This window comes from Acartia tonsa, chromosome 10, assembly GCF_053477335.1.
Source record: "Acartia tonsa isolate MP-2025a chromosome 10, ASM5347733v1, whole genome shotgun sequence".
Taxonomy (NCBI): domain Eukaryota; kingdom Metazoa; phylum Arthropoda; class Copepoda; order Calanoida; family Acartiidae; genus Acartia; species Acartia tonsa.
The window spans coordinates 34,037,725-34,054,738 of NC_137269.1; the positions used below are offsets into that span (position 1 = coordinate 34,037,725).

The window sequence follows — 17,014 nt, forward strand, 5'->3', positions numbered from 1 at the left end:
TTCTGGTGGTTGGGGCGCAAAATATAATATTCTGCCACCCCAATGCAAAAAGGGCCGGTATAAACGTAGATAGATAGATTGTTATACAAACAACCATATACTACAAGAATTAAAAGTAAACCATTTTTAGTCAAATATTGGCTTTCTCTGTGAAAAGTGATCTCTATTTGATATCTGTGTGCGTGCTTGCGTCCAATTATTTAGTGATTGAAAAAGTAAGTAATTTTATTTAGTCTTAAGATTTTGTATTTATGTGAATATATTGACAGGGAGAAATTTGGTGTCAATTTAGGTTGCTAAAATGGTCCTAATGTATTGGTCAGTACATGAAAATCGGGTACAAAATGGAGGTAATAATGTATCGATTTCAATAAAAGGTTATAATTGTGAATAAGAAATATTTTTCAATGTAAATATCATATAAAATTTTTCGGCTATGATCAATATCAGAGCCAATAATAGTTATTTATAGCATCGTATTATAGACAGCTTTCTGCAGATATCACAATTAAAGATTACCCCTGGCCTTCGGCCACTCAGGGCTAAGAAAACTGGTTTTAATTTTATGATTTATATCTTAATATATTATTGGAAAATCGTCTGTAATATGATGATATTAATAATTTTTCAATATAGCTAAGAACCGGTTCTAGTCCAGCAGATATTAATCGGTTTCAAGGACATGTTGGAAAATGCTTTCCTCAAAGCAAGAGTCAAATTAGTCAAGACCTTCTGAGATAACAGATGACATAAAAATATGAGTTAAGTCATTTAAAACATCAAAACATTTAAAATGTGACAAGAGATCTTATAGGGCAAATACTAAAGCATAAAAATAATCACCCCGCCCTTTTTAAATAAGGATGTTTAAATAATAAAGGTACTAAGAAAGAGAGGGAATGTCTGATTGAGCCAATTGGAGAATCGCATCGGAATTTACATTGGATCTCATTGGTTGAAATTGTGTACACATTTTGCTACGAAGGCATGTTTTTTTTCATTTCATACATCCATAAAAGTCAGCTGTAAACAGTACATTTTCTTAGTAGAAAGCTTTGCGGAATCAGAATTATTTGCCCAAAAATTTCGTTTAAATTTGAAAGCTTAGTAACGAGGTGGATTCTTAAAAAAAAAGTTAGGCTTGCTACTCGCTGGTGATGCAAAATTATTTTTGTGAAAAATCCTTCAAAATCGAATAAAAAAATTTACAAAAATTAAATAAAATCTTAAAGGGTTATTAACATATGATTTTGATTAATTTTTGTAGATTTTTAATGTGCTTTTGGATGATTTTTCACAAAAATAATTTTGCCTCACTATCGAGTAGCGACTCTATAATTTCTTAAGAATCCACATCAGCTTGAGTCGAAAGTAAACAATACTTTTGTCTGCTAGAAATGTTCCTTCTTAGATTTGACAAAAAAAGGGTTCAGAATATGCTTCTATTCTTCTATTTCTATTGTTTAAATGGTTCCAAAAGCAGAATGTTTTTTTGTGATTTACAAATATTTGTATGTACTAACCCCCGCTGGGCGCGTAATCGTATGGCGACGCGATTGCAGGCTAATTTAGGGTCCGATTTTGTACGCTTTGTATTATGTAAATATTGTAACCTCGAGTGTATCAAAAATTATAAAACACATATTTATTTATTTAATATTATGAAATAAACAGGGGTTTAAATCTAAATATAACTTTTAGAAATAGTGTTTCACTGTTTTTTTTGTGTTCATTTTCAATCTACTGGTTTTATGTCATTTGTAAGACACAAATTAAGCAAGACACAAGGAAATATTGGCACTCTGATACAACTTCAACATTCGGGGATGTCTAAGCTTTTTTTTATATTGAAGGGATAATATAAGGATTTCAAATGTTTGAGGGGGTAATCTTTTGTATTTTCAAAAAAAAAGTAAGGCGGTAAAGGGATCTGTCTCAAAATTTGACCTCTTTACCCCCCCACTTTGGACAATAATGACATAGTTTTACAATTACATAGATATACAAAGTAAAACCAAGGGATCACAAGAGATAAGACAATTGATGTGTATATATTCCCAAGATTGGTTGATAGATTTGGACACTGCTGGTTTGTAAAACCTTATGTAGGATTGCGAGTTGATTGAGGGAGGCTACAAAATCCTGTTTTGATATAACTTTGCTGGATTCATTGTTACTTGGATCATACACCAGATTATCATTACCTTAAAGTGAACTTGTAGATGGCTATAACAACGACCCCCCCATCAACCCCCTTTATTCCATTCCCTCCTACTTACTGACCAAATTGACCAAGTGATATCAATGTTAGCAATCTAAATTGACGGTAATTTTCCCCCTGTCAAAATATCAACGTATATTCTACAATAATCAATTTTTCATATTTTTTTTACAATCTTTGAAAGAAACAAAATTAAAGAAAAGAGTGGATGTATCTGTTTAATTGCCTTCTTTCTTATTTGCTTTGCTCAACTTTCAAGCTTTGGAAAAATAACCTAAAACCTGTCGAGGATATTAAAATAAAGCACAATGAATTCTAACAAGAGGTTGGAGGCAGTGCATCCCCTTACTTCAAAAATTTTTGAAATAGAAATTTTTCCCTCTCTTTTATCCTCAAAATATATCTCTGGGGAAGGTTGATAACAATGTAGTCAAGACCTTAATACTAGGCCCCAAGAAACTTAAATCCCAACTATTACAGGCAACTAACTCTTGATTGCTTGATTATTGTCTGGAATTCATAAATATTCATGATATTGAGTTACGACTGTTTTGACCAAAGCATTCCCCTTACTCTTACTCTTATGCGCATCTGACATAACAGAAGTAGGTACAATTTTTAACGTGTAAATGGTGTAACGCATCTCATTTTAAACATGACTTTTTCAAACATTTATGAAAATGTATAAAGTAAAATGAATATAGTGCAATTCTATCTAATCGTGAGTAAGGAACAAAATACCCTCCCCCCCCCCCCTCCTTCTTTTTTTGATGTATATTGATGTATAATGTTGGTCTTAGCGTCGAAATAAGTAAAATAACTCTTATGTTAACATAGCAATGTCGAAAATATGCAACCATTGACCTCTTTTTTTCATTACATTGTCAATTTTCGTCATAAACATTGACATAATTTTTTTAAATTTTGTCTGGAATGCTATTTTTTGGGTTAAGTAAGGACAATTAATACAAAGTAAAGCCCTGCAGGCTTAATTTTTCTCATAGTTGTTGTTAAAAGAGAAAAATCATAACAGGGGGCCACGTCTAATAGTAAGGATTTACTGAATTAACTCGTCATTTACGAGTTAAAATACTTCATTTTTTTGGGCCCTACCTTAAAACGATGTGCATACTATATTGCAGAGTTTGATGGCATCTAATATTGTAAAAACACAAAAAAAACAGTTAAGAAGCAGTCTAATAGCCAATGTGATTCATGAAATAATAGTTATTTTTTTCATCGTATTATAAATAGCTTTCCGCGGATATAGAATGTACAATTATAAGATTAAAAACAGTATTTTTAGCCCCGAGGTGCCAAAGGCACGGGCTAAAGAAACTGGTTTTAATCTTATGATTGTACATTTTTATATTCGTAGAAAGTTGATTATAATACGATGGTAGACATAGTTTTTTGTATGGATGAGAACCGGTTCATATGCACCGGATTCGAATGAATACGAGAAAATGCATTTCATAAGAGCATTGACCAAAAAACAGATTTTCATTTTATCAAAATATAGACGAACATTTCGAAATTTCCCTGTTAAAGAATATCTGAAGTGTTAAATGTTTTGTTCACAAATGGCACGTTTTAATTTCAAGTATTCTTTTTGATATGTCACTTTTGTGCTATGTGAAGACAAAAAACAGGTTTATTTGCAGAATGTATCGCAGATTTATTAAAACATGCAAAATTTTGTGTTCCTACAAACCGTCATAAAAACAATATAAATATAAACAATATAACATATAAATACTATAGCAAGCATTAAATCACATATAATTTTTATAAATCTGTTTTAATAATCTTTACTAAATTACAATATGTATTCAAATTAATAGATGCACATAACACATATGGAAACACATTAGACGCATTATAATGTCTGATTTACCATCAAGGGTAATAAGTCTATTAATATTACCCTATTAAATATCTTTTAAGAATGTGCTAAATTTTAGCGGATAAAAGAAAACACTTCACATTTTTAAAAACATGAATTGTTATAATTTAAACTCCTATTTGAACATTCATAAGTTATGATATAAAACAAGAATAATTATCTGCAAAAGTTTTTAATCATTTGTGATTGTGATAAATTAAATGTGATTAGTTCGATTGGATTAAAAAAATGTAACAAAAACATCACAAAGCTTTTCTTCACGCATTGATATGCAAAAATAGGTATAACATTGCACCAGTTTTACGTGTACTATGGCTATATAACCCCTCCCCACTTACTGGATGAACGAACTGGCCAATAAATGAGGTCCATATTGGCGAGCTTAATTCACGAAAAATTTTCCCCTGTCAATATATCTCTCACGTATATCCTATATACATTAAAGCAAATAATCATAACTATAAAATAAAAAAAATTTAATGATAAAACATCTTCTCCAAAGTTGGAAAAAAGGTTTTGTGTCATGCGTAGCTTTTTTAGTTTCCTGGCAAATTAGTCAAAGATAATAGGTTTAATTAATAGGCAACTAGTTTTTTATCTCTATCATTTTTAATATTCTCTGATGTTATAGTTTTCTATAAATTTTATATAAGTTTAACACTAAATTTTTTTGTTCATGAAAACCTCAGTAATTTTATCTGATATATCTAATAAGTTTATATTGATTGTTTCATTAACATCTTTTTTCAATAAACTTTTTTTTTATAGGGAATGTCTTCATCTTATAAATAAATGAAAAGGGCGATTGGAACTAATACACACATACACTTACAAATATACAGGTTGCCAATCTATTAGGTGTCAATTTATTGGGATTCCTGTAACTATAAGGCATGATATTGTAAGCCTAATCACTTTATAACTTTAGTGAGTGTAATTTTTTGAGTATTTTTTAATAGAAGCTGCGCCCTTAGCATCTAAAGTAGGAGGAAGGGGGCAGAATAATAGCCTTCACAGGTCCAGAAAAGATTTATAACTAATTTGGGGGAGAAATCAACCAATGAAAAAATGCTGAACCAATAAATGTTGTTTTATTTTTAAATTTAAAACTACAATTAAAAGTTGATTTCCCAGCCTAGAAACCTCTAGAGGCGAAGTAGCTAGTTATTAAGTTGTCCCTTTCTCCTTGACTTTACCGCTATTAAGAAAATTCTTTGCATTCAATAATAGTTTATAAATTTACGCGGAGAGAGACAAACTTTTGGAATGATAGAGTAGATTCGTATAAAAGAACAAGTAAAAAGAACAGTAAAATATTATACAAAAAAAATTGAAATTTTGAATAAGGTTTGAACATCTAAGTAATAATACGATAAAGTTAAATTTATGTTTGAATATTTTTTGACACGTCAATAGAAAGGTCACATTCAATTTGAATAAATGGCATGTTTACACTGGTTTATGTCAACTGATTTAACGAAATACTCTTTGATTACATGACCTTTGTCTGGAATTCTCAAACTAGATTGGTAAACACACGAGATAACTGGACAAAACTTTGTTTTTCAAGATATATATCCCTAACATCTGATGCTAATATTTAAATAATTTTATCTCTCATCAAAAATTTTACATTAATATGATAAAAGATACTAGCGGCTTCACCCCTAGCCTCTAGGGGCTGTGCCCCAAGAGGTGATGTAAAAAAAAATTAAGGCGAGAAAAAAAAGAGGGAAAGAGGGGGGATTTTTTTGTTTTTGGGGGGTTGGGGGTGTCCCACCCCCCAAGAAAATAGCTTAAAACCACCACAGGACCATTAGTTATATACCCTGAAGATTAAAATATGTAAAATCAGTGGTTACCGAGATCTTAAGGGACAGACAGACAGACATACAGACAGACAGACGGACGGACAGACAGACAGACAGACGGACAGACGGACGGACGGACAGACGGACGGACGGACGGACGGACGGACGGACGGTCATACATCATTCTACTTTGTATTATATCGTTTTTTATGGTTTTAAATAATTCTTACAATGTTTTTATTTTCTTATTATTAATTACAGCCTAGAGGCGAAGGCATTAGTGAACTATCCTATTATATCAAGTAGTAAGAGTTATTTGTCTCAAGTTTAAGATCTCAATAACTACTAAAATGATTGAGTTTTCTATTTTAAGGTAAGCTTAACATAGGTGCCGTGATGGTTTTAGGCTATTTCATTTTAAGATTTAAGTCTTGGGATGGTTTCCAGCTATTTTTAGCCTCTTTCTGTCCCTTTCAATAAAGAGCCCCTAGGGGCACATCCGCTAGTAATGTAAAATGAAAAAAAAATATATTGATTTGATATATCTTGGTATGAAATATTACTTACAGTAATGGATATTTTAGTAAAATCTAATTCTATCGCACCAACCAGTGAGTCAATTTATCCCCACCCAGCCATAGACGCCCAAGGGATTGTTAACTTTGAAACCCTTATTTTACCCCCTTAAAATTAAAAAAAAAATACATTAGATTACCCCTCTCAAACCTTTGTAACCTCACTTCTTACCCCTCTCAAATTAAAAAAGCTTAGACGTTCCTTGCAGACCCTAACCCAGATTATTAGTGTCTTTGCCGGGTGATCTAACCCTGTGGGTAACTATCCCTCTAAACTCTACTTAATCTAACCAAACCTAAACTATAATGTACTACAAGTTTTGTAATGGTTCAGTTTCAGTTAAAGTGAAATTACCAAATATTTTTTGGTATAAAACAGGAATAAAGTATAAGTAAGTCAATAATAGAGAAAGATTACTTATGTGAATTAATCATAAATTTATTATATCTTTTCTTTCTTCAAAGTGCCAGAAAGTGGCATGTATGACGTCATAAAAATATGTCTTTCTCTTTTTTAAGGGTTTCATTTCCCACTTCTCCTCTCATCTCTCCTTTTTAGAAGTATTTTTATGACGTCACACTACTAAACTTTCCAGGGCTTTCATTTCTTCTAGTAACAACGTAACAACTGATGTAATCTAGTTGTAGAGTAGCTACGCTATAAGTCTATAAGAAGCGCAGCAATAACAAGCAATGAAAAATAACAAGAAACTGTAAGACTAACTTAAATTATCATATAATAAAAATCTTGCTAACCAATGAACCGTTTGAGTTTTGGGGAAGTTATATAAAGGTCTGGGGATGGTTTTCGCTATTTTTTTAGAATAGAGTTTTTGATTATTTATTTTTAGACTCAACCTCGCCTTTTTTGATAAAAAAGTTTAGATGCTATAGCCGCAACAACTAATAAACAACCATTCTAAGCGTATTTTTACTTGTTTAAAGTAAGAAAATTGATAAAGAGCATTGTGCTTTGCAAACTAAAAAAGTTATCATAGTCAAATTATGTGTAAGACAGACTGGCGGACAAACATATTGAGTAGCTTCGTCATTAATAAATATTTGAATTTAATCCAATATAACTATACATTTTTTTTAAAAGTCTATCTGTTGAAAAAAAAAACTTTCCTGATATATTATTAATCTCAATTCTCTCCTACTACATTGTTTTCATTTCATTTCATATATTCGCAAGTGGAGATACTCTAAAGGCAGGGAATGTATGTAAGTGCGTACGTCTGTAAAACTTATTTTATAAAATTGTTCGTGAATTGTATGAAACATGAAATTGATTTGATAATAAGGATACAACTTGAAAATTGATTAATTTATCATTAACAGGCTATCGAGGCGCCACTAGCATCTTAAAAGCGTAGAAAAGGCACAATGATAGCCTAATATTTTCAAAAGAATATAGCTTAAAACCATACCGAAACTTATTTTTAAATTATCTGAAATGGAGAACTCTATCATTTCAGTAGTAAAAACAACGTTAAGCTTCAGAAAAACCTTACTACTTTCAAAACAAAAGATCCTGAAAGCAAAACAGGAACCTATGTGAATCTTCCCTTAAATCAAAAAACAATTCGGTTCAGCAATTATCGATATCTTAAAATGCAGACAAAATACATTACTACTTTATAAAATTTTCAGCGGCTTTACCCACAGGGCCATTAGGAGCACTTGAAGTTGGGAGAGGGTGGAAGTCACACCCCTCCATAACCGGTTTTCAATTTTACTTTTTTTAAAAAGAGTTAATTTGTTTTATTTTTTTGGGGGGAGGGGGATTTTTCTTAGTGTGATTTTTCTTCAAAAGATGGTGGTATTGTCCCACTAAATAGTTCTAAACCTTCCCAGGACCTTTAAGAAGCTAGGCGAACAATATTTGTTAAGTCCACACACAGATAGACACCATGTTACTTTTTATTTGCATTTAGGATTACTGGATTGCTATGCTATTTTTATTTTAATATATATTAAATTTTCAAGTTCCCATATTTATAATTATTTATACTTTTATATTCAAATTTGTTATCAATTTACACAATATATGCTTCAATTTTAGAAAAGAAAAAAATAAATTTCATTTACATATTTATATTATTTTTTTTCTATTTCGAAAAAAAATGCAAGGTGTCTCTGAAAGCGGAAAAACTGTGTTTTCCAGTTTTCAAGACACCACAGTGAATATTAAGAAAAAAAATATTTTGTCCTTTTTCTATAGATAGAAATACAGTAAATTATTATGAAGTAAAATTATAAAAAGTTTTGTGAAAAAAATATTGTTGGAACTATTAGTATATGTGACTTACAATGTACTCAGACGGTTTTACATATTGATTTATCAATTAATAGATAAGAAGTTTTGCTAAATAAATTAGCTGTATGGAGAAGACATCCTTGTTTTTCTTCTTTCACTAAATGACACCAACTTTTCTAGTAGCGTGGCTACTCCTTTATGTCCGCAGAATAGACTGTCTAATGCAAATTTATCAGATAACAATAAAATGGATGCAATCAAATAGAGATGCGAACAATTATAAAAGCAAAGCTATAAAATCAGATAGGAATGATAAACGGACTATAACGTAGTATGCAGAATATAAATTTATAAGTCTAAACAGGTAAGATTATCAACTTGGTTATATTGGACGAACTGACTTTCTTGTAACCATTTAAGAACTGCTACGCTTTTGCTTTTAATCGTACCTAACTGTTACAAGAATTCATATAAAGTTTGCATTCGATAAGACAATTCTAACATGCCCAAATAAACATACATATTGAGAGACACTTACCATAAAAAAAGATACACCTTTTAAAACAAGTAGCTGTTGAAGTATAAAATTTTGTATGTTTATGGAAATACCTGGTGAAAAGTTTTAGATAGAAAGGAAGTATTAATAAGCAATACAAGGCAAATTTTGTCCATAAGTATGGCAGTAATACAAAGCTAACATTTATGAATGGTGTATTTACAAAGAACGAATAATGATACTCTTTAGTTAATGGTATTACAGTTCAAATGTAACTCAACAAAAACCAAAAAAATAAGAATTTTTTTCAGTTATTTTAGTAATTTAGATTTTTTTATTCTATCAAGAAAAAAAATAATTAATTCAAAACAGGGATAAGACAATGGCGAATAAATGGATAAATATCCCTAATGATAATACACAAAATTACCCCCTCTTTAGTTTACAAATGGTGGCTGAAACATTTGAACACTCAACTTAATGAAACCATAAAAGTCCCCAAAGTTATTAAGCCAACGAATATGGAAACGTTATTGTAAAACTTTGAGGACTAGTGTAAAAAAACAGCCCAATATATTCTCCCTCCCTGGATTCTAGAGCTTGGCGAGTACATGCCCCCCCCCCCCCTTCTCTTAGTTTTGAAACACATTGAAAATAGGAGGAGATAGCTTTGTAGGATTTATTAATTTCATATAACTTATCTAAACAAGTTAACAAACAGACGAACAGTTCATATTTATAGATTAGCTTTGCTACTAATTAGATTATAAGATCTACTCCCTTTGGGACAGAAAATACTTATATATATACAAAACTAACTTTTTCTCTCACACTTTCTTTTTAATTTTGACTTTTTTCATTCTATCGTATTTTTTCATTTTTCTCTTCCTTCTTTTATTATTTTGTTTACTAATTAAAACCGTCTTTGTAGTACTAGTTTTAAACCTTGTATAAGAATTATTGTATTAATGGTATATTTAATTTAGAATGGCTAGCAAATCTAAATGTTATAAGAAAGTCTGTTCGTTTATTTTTAAGCATTTTACACCATAGATATTGTGACACTATTGAAATTTGAATTGTACATTTTTATTTATTTTCAAATTGTGATTCCTATCACAAATTATGTTTTATTATTATGCCTTACTTGTTGAGCTTTGCTTTTGTGGATGTTGTTATCCTTGTTTTTAATTGCACTTGTGGCTATGGAATATTTTAGAATGTCATGTTACTTTTAGAATGTTTCAGGGCTTGGCCTCCGCAATATTTTGGGAACAGAGGCATTTGTTTCAATCTGCAACTGTTAGCATAATGATACTAAATCATAAGCTAACTTTTAGCTGGTAGCTATTCTGCCGTCCGGAAAGGACATTTCATTGAAAGGTGTTACTAAATAAATAAGCGGTTGCCGAGCCCTGCTGTGTATTGTTGGTTCATATATCTATTTGGGATTTCCAGAAACTTTTGTAAATCACAAAAACAACTTTTATAATATTTACTTTCAAAATATCACATCCGGCTTTATTTAAACAGTTTAAAGGTTATTTGTTTTTTTAACATTGTAGCTACTTCTTAAAACGTTTAGCCGTGGAATCATATTTCTTTAATCCAAAAATGTGTTATAAACATCATAATCACGTATAAAAATGTAAATGTTCAAAGAAATTTTTATAAATAAAAAAAACATCCGTCTAACATAATGACTAAGTACCAATCGATATAAAATTACTTGGATACTGTACCAGATTTTCGCCTACCTTAATGAAATGATTATTCCAGCTGGCTAATATTACCCCCCATCTACTTATTGTACCCCATACCTCCACTCCTACGTGATGAACACACTGACCAATAAGTTAGGATTAAATTGACGACAAATTTTCACCTATTATAATATCCACGTATTATATATCGATTGAAGTACCCCAAACATATTAATTTTTAAAGGGAGGAGAGACGAAAATGTTTTAATTGATTTTACTTTGTCTCAAGTTTTTTTTTATAGTTTTAATTTGAATTTATGACATATTTTACTAATTATATTTATAAATGATATAATTTTGTCATTTTCTTTTAGACTAACAGTGAACACTCTTTTAGTCTACTTTAGAATTTGCCATACTTTAGCATTACTATTAAACGCGATTTGAATAACTTTTTTTCATTAATATGTCAGAAATGAGCACATTTAATATATAATTTATGGTAGCGAAGTTGATTTTTTTGGTTACACATTTTATGTTTAACCCTCTCCAATCATAAATGGCCTTAAACCTGCATGGAACCAAAAGTTAGTTTTCGTAGAATACTAAAGGGAGGTAACAAAAAATGATTTATTTTAAATATATTTGGAAACTGTTGCCGAAACTTTTTGTACTAGAGTTAAAAGTCAACGAAGCTTATACTAATGGATTGCTTTATTAATGTGACAAAAAACAATTTTTAAACAAGGATTAATTTGTGAAAAATAAAAGGTAAAATGATATAACAGATATGTCCACAAGTAGCGCAGATGTAAATAGCTAACAGCATTTATTATAAAAAAGTCTGAATATCCTTAGAGCTTAAAATCTCCCTAACCACTCGACTGATTTGAATGCCCATATTTTTTGGGGGAGGGTAAATCAGTGCCTCACTCTCTCAAGAAAAATCACCCTGTAAAAAAATTCATAAACTTTCTCTTTTTAAAACTAGAAAGAAAATTTCCCCCCTTTCCCTTTAGCGCACCTAGAGACCCTAGTGTTAAAAATAAGTAATACTCAGTAAGGCTTCAAAAGATGTCGCTTAATAAAAGGAATCTACGATGATTTTATGAAATACATGTCAATGTCTTTCTTTTATAGCACAGGTATCTTTTCTCTCTAAATATTATTAATTAATTACATCTTTGTCAAAAAATTTAGGAAAATTTATTATGATAAAAGGTGTTTTTTTCTTCAACTAAATCTCTGTAAACTTAAAAATATAACCCATTTAATTATCAAATCAGACTAAAGACTATTTTTTAATTCAAATATTTTTCAAGATTTATATTTCAACGATGTTTTAAAGATATTATAATTTTTTTGTTTTAAAGATATTATAATTTTTGACCACAATATCTTTATGATGTTCTTCCCAAAATGTCTATCGAAAACTACCTCCCCCCCCCCCCCCCCCTCCCACATTATATTCAAATTAAATTTAAGATCTCGATAAGTATCCTCTGTCTGATACCTGCGGATACCCAACCTTGCGGGGCCACCTAGTACCAAATAACCCAACCTAACATGACATAAAATAATAACCATTCAAACAATAACTACCCAACCTATTCAACTTTCAAATTGTTTAATTATTTCTTTCAGAGAAACTAGCGAAATTTCTTAATGGCACAAAGGGACATTGCTAAGTTAAAAATTGCAAATTTGCGGATATTATCGAACATTTTTTCACACAGTTTAGTCACCAAGCTTGAAAATAGTAGTTGTTTCAATAATATCTAAATGCTTTGGTATCACACCAGAGTTGAAGTAATGTTCATCTTTATTTGAATCGATGTTTTTCTATAAATAATTGTTAAAACTGACTTTTGGAAATATGGAAAATTTTGATTGTCTCTTAGTAAATTAGCGTAGTTTTAGTAGCAAATCTATAATTTTAATGAAATCCATCCGTTTGAAAGTATAAGCGACAAGTACAAAAACTATTTTTCTAAAGAAGTTGTATCAACTTTTTTTTTTATAGCTAGCCGGTCCTTTTAGTAAGTAGTAGATGTAAAATTTTTCATAGAATTCAGATATGCAATCGGTTTTTTTGTAGACCTCTTATTTTTTAAGTAATTTAAGTTTTTTAAAAAAATAATTAAGTCGGTTTTAAGGTACTAAAACGCAACAAAATAAAAGAAGAAAATGGCCAGTAAGAACAAAAATAGTAAGATCTTTAATTTGACACCTTACTTTTAAAATTCTGTTGAGTAATTATTGAAAAAATCTATTTTTTTAACCTCGGTTTAATAAAAACTTTAGACCTAAATATTTTCTCAAACAGACATAAAAAACATGGGTTCATATATACCTTTAGAATCAGAAAAATATTACGAATCCATTGTAAGCAAAATTGAAAAAAAGTAAAAAAATTAAAAAATTAAAAAATGGCCAATTGTATTTTTTGTTCTGGCAACACTATTGTCTTCCCTTTTTTAAGTTTAAAAAAAAAATTAAGTCGATTTTAAGGTACTAAAATGCAACAAAAAAAGAAAGAAAATGGCCATTATGAACAAAAATAGTAAGATCTTTAATTTGACACCTTACTTTTTAAATTCTGTCAGGTAATTATTGAAAAAATCGATTTTTTTAAACCCACGAGAATAAAAACTTTGAACTCAATTTTATCATTTCACAAGTAAAAAAATATGGGTTCATATATACCTTTAGAATCAGAAAAATATTACGAATCCATTGTAAGCAAAATTGAAAAAAAAAGTTTACAATATAGTATATAAACTACAATAAAAGGAATTATATGAAAATATCATATTATATTGTACAGGCAACGTATTAACTTTTGAATTGAGTATAAAAATGGGAAGGGGGTATAGAGGGGGTAAAGAGGGGGTAAAAAAGGGAAGACAATAGTGTTTTCAGAACAAAAAATACAATTGGCCATTTTTTAATTTTTTAATTTTTTTACTTTTTTTCAATTTTGCTTACAATGAATTCGTAATATTTTTCTGATTCTAAAGGTATATATGAACCCATGTTTTTTATGTCTGTTTGAGAAAATATTTAGGTCTAAAGTTTTTATTAAACCGAGGTTAAAAAAATAGATTTTTTCAATAATTACTCAACAGAATTTTAAAAGTAAGGTGTCAAATTAAAGATCTTACTATTTTTGTTCTTACTGGCCATTTTCTTCTTTTATTTTGTTGCGTTTTAGTACCTTAAAACCGACTTAATTATTTTTTTAAAAAACTTAAATTACTTAAAAAATAAGAGGTCTACAAAAAAACCGATTGCATATCTGAATTCTATGAAAAAATTTACATTTACTACTTACTAAAAGAACCGGCTAGCTATAAAAAAAAAAGTTGACACACCTTCTTTGAAAACGATTAAATATCAGTTACTTAAACTTAAATGATATATTTAGTAATTTGTAGACAATCATCCAGCCGATGCGGAGGATTTGAACCTGTCGGGTATTTTGTTTAATATTGATGGATTGGTCCTAACTTTACCTCCAATAATTGAATCTACAGAAGGAGTAATTTTGTTTACCATAATTGAGGATACACATCGGATGCTGTACGTATTGGTGCAAAAAATGGGGACAATTTTTAAATTGATTTGACGGGGCTGTTTATTTACGTCACAAGTGAGGGTAAAGAAAAGGAAAGGAGGAAAGAAACCCCCTAGAAAAGAGATGGGGGTATGACGTCACACGCCAAAACAATTTGAAGTTTGTCCCTATTTTTTGCACCAATACGTACAGCATCTACACATCGATTTATCCGCCATGTATTCTGATTACCACCCTAGCCGCTGCAATATTTTTCTTCTTCCATAATCTGTCCCTGACCCCTGGGAGGCTTTGTTTCTCGATGGCAATTATTTATATTGTCTTTCAATTTCTCAGGGATCTAAGACAGGTCAATGGACAAAATAAACAACACACTACAATTCACTTTATGCCATTAAACAAAAACCCGTCGGTAATGTTATTGGTTAAACCCCAACCATATAAAAACTATATAAATCATTGGTACTGTTGCTATGTTAGCTGCGTGACATAAATAAAAGGAATGACTAATTAATGCGTAGTTGTAAGATTTTGATTGCTTATAATTAAAACAATATTGTCATCTCTCTCTTTCTTTCAATAACAGAATTTGTCAATAGAAATAATGAGTTGATTGGTATATCTTCTAATGTTGCCATACCCCTATAACCCTGGTTATATTGTCTTTGAATTTCTAGAATTCTACAAATTTTAGTGTTTAAACGCACCCGTAAAAATATGCTAACAGCACATTAATTATTGCGCAAGTATTACAATATCAAAGTTTTATACGAAGAAATATAATTTTAGCAAAATCCGTGAAATAATTTTAAAAAGCATAAGCACTTTCCCTCATTTTTTTACTTATTCTTTTTTAAACTTAACAAAAATGGGGTGGGGGTCGAATGTGAGTTTAGATGCATCTAGGGGCGTAGCCGGTAATGTAAATATTTTGATATGTTAAACAGATGAGATCTGACAGCCGTTTTATTGATGTTTTGATAATAGAAAGAAAATACATTTTGTGGGATTGATGAAACGTTAAAAATTTACATACTAAGGTTGTTTCTTCTGTGTAACGAAAAATATGCTGCAGAATATATGTAATTTTCTTCTTTGTTTTTGAGTTTTTAATTCATTCTAATACAATTTGTATAATGTGTCACGTGCCTGACATTATAGTAATAGGTATCCTTTAAGCGCCTTTTATTTTTTATGCTATTTTGTTTTTTAATGTTTTGTATGAAAGTTATCTTTTGTTTTCTGTTTAAACTATTACTTCTTAAATGTTAAATGTTCAAATATTTTTACCAGAAAGCAAGAACGATAGCGTCCAAGCAAAGACATGGATGATCCATATACTTATTAGAGATGAAGATTTAGAAACAGGGACTATAATCTTTGCAGACAGTGGCGTTTACTATCACTTGATGTTGCTAGAAGGGTGGATAAAATTTTGACACCCCCCTTCTACCCGCCTCTGACTACAGATATATCACGAAGCATTTCTTCCTAAGATTTCCCAATTTTGAATCTTGCCGCTAAAATGAACTTTTTTTGTTAAATACCCTGCTTAAATTTTAAATTTCAAATTGATTCATAAATTTTTAGGTAAACTTATTTAGTAAATATAATGTCCAAACGATAATTATAAAAAAAATGTTTGAATTAAAGTCAAAATAGAACAGTTTGTGTGGAAAATGATTATTTGCATGAAATATCAATAGATCATTCCAATAAACTTTTTTAATTCGGCAATATTTAAGGAAGTTACTTACTTATGATATGATTGGAAAAGTTACACTTTTCTTGTTATTAACTATGACAGATAGAGGTGTATCTCTACTCTAGTTGTATAGTAGCTGTACTACTCAAAAGCATATTGCCTATGCCTATCTCTTTATTGTCATGATCGAGAAAACATAGCACAATTCCTTTAATCAACAAGTGGACCAGACTTTCCCCCAATCCAATTCTTTTAAACTAGCTGTTGCGCCCCAAGCAATATCTAGGGGAATAAATTTGAAAGGGCCGGTTAGAAAAAAATAGCTTTAAACCAATCCAATAATTGAAGTTTAACCAGTTGTGTTGTTTTGTTGAAAAACTTCCTTTTCTCCTTTATATCTTGGATTTTAAAAGTTTTTGCTTTGCTTTACCTAGCGAAACTTAAATACATTCGCTTTTAAGTTAAATGTAAAATTTGGGCTAAACATAATTTTGATGTTACAAGTGTTATATTATTATGTTTTTAGCTACAAATGCCTACAACATATTGTAAATTTAGAATAAAAACACTATATAGTGCAGGGCATATTTCTACGAGGCTACCCAAATTCCAATAATAATCTAACCTACCTACTTAAGTAATAATCAAACAAAGGAAAAGGTATCCCCTTCTTTATTTTTCATGTATTTAACCCTTACAGATCGGGGGGGGGGGGGGCTCCAAGAGCCCCCCCCCCTCTAGTTTTTTCAATCTCATTTTT

The 17,014-nt window shown here is 30.2% G+C and overlaps 1 protein-coding gene across 1 annotated transcript in view; it reads left to right on the forward strand.

Moving 5' to 3' along the window:
* The first annotated feature begins 130 nt into the window (after window positions 1-130).
* Window positions 131-17,014, forward strand: part of LOC145329948 (sodium-independent sulfate anion transporter-like) — a 161,094-nt gene continuing 144,210 nt past the window's right edge. The window contains exon 1 of the mRNA XM_080174433.1: window positions 131-215. The gene's annotated coding sequence lies outside the window, so the exon portion shown is untranslated. The remainder of the gene's footprint in view (window positions 216-17,014) is intronic.